Source organism: Sinocyclocheilus grahami, unplaced genomic scaffold, assembly GCF_001515645.1.
Source record: "Sinocyclocheilus grahami isolate Dianchi unplaced genomic scaffold, SAMN03320097.WGS_v1.1 scaffold11577.1, whole genome shotgun sequence".
Classification (NCBI taxonomy): Eukaryota; Metazoa; Chordata; class Actinopteri; order Cypriniformes; family Cyprinidae; genus Sinocyclocheilus; species Sinocyclocheilus grahami.
This window is the reverse complement of record NW_015513916.1, coordinates 351-1,036: the sequence shown is the minus strand read 5'-3', so window position 1 is coordinate 1,036 and position 686 is coordinate 351.

Below are 686 nucleotides of genomic sequence, written 5' to 3'. Positions count from 1 at the left end.
TGAGTCATTTATAATATTGTGTGACTCGGTTTATATGACTGTTAAATCAATCTAGTTGCTCATGTTAGTTCTTGTATCTAATTTGCATGTCCATAAGTGATCAAAGAACCATTCATTCCATGCATTTTATGTGCCATTGGCAAGCAAAATCAAACTAAGATGACATATTTATCTGGTTTTCCACTGCACTTCACTTCCCAAGAATCCCAATGATGAGTCAAAATCATCTTTTATTGACCAGTGTGATCTATAAGTATTATTAAATATGACATATTTCTTTTCAGTGTGCATAGGAAGAAGTAGAAGAGAGGAACTGAAGCTGTTCAAATGTGTTGTAACTTCCATCTGTGCCTTCAGGCTATATATTAAGGTAGGTGTGTAGAGCAACATGCAATAACATGCATCCTCTCACGCTCTTCATAACCAGCTAGCTCACTCTTTCTTTTTCCTTTCTCTGTTTTAGCTGGTTGTTGAGTTGTTTGTGTCTCAGCTCAGTGCATGCCAATGATAAGGTCACCTGGTTCTGTTTTTAACACCTCAGCAACAGTACTGGAGGAGGGGAGGACACTATTGCACTGCTTTAGGAGATAAGATGATGATCTCTGTCACCCTCAGACACACAGCGGGGGAAATTTATTAAGCAACAGTTTAATTTACACCCTTTCCGGACAACAAAGCCACAGCAT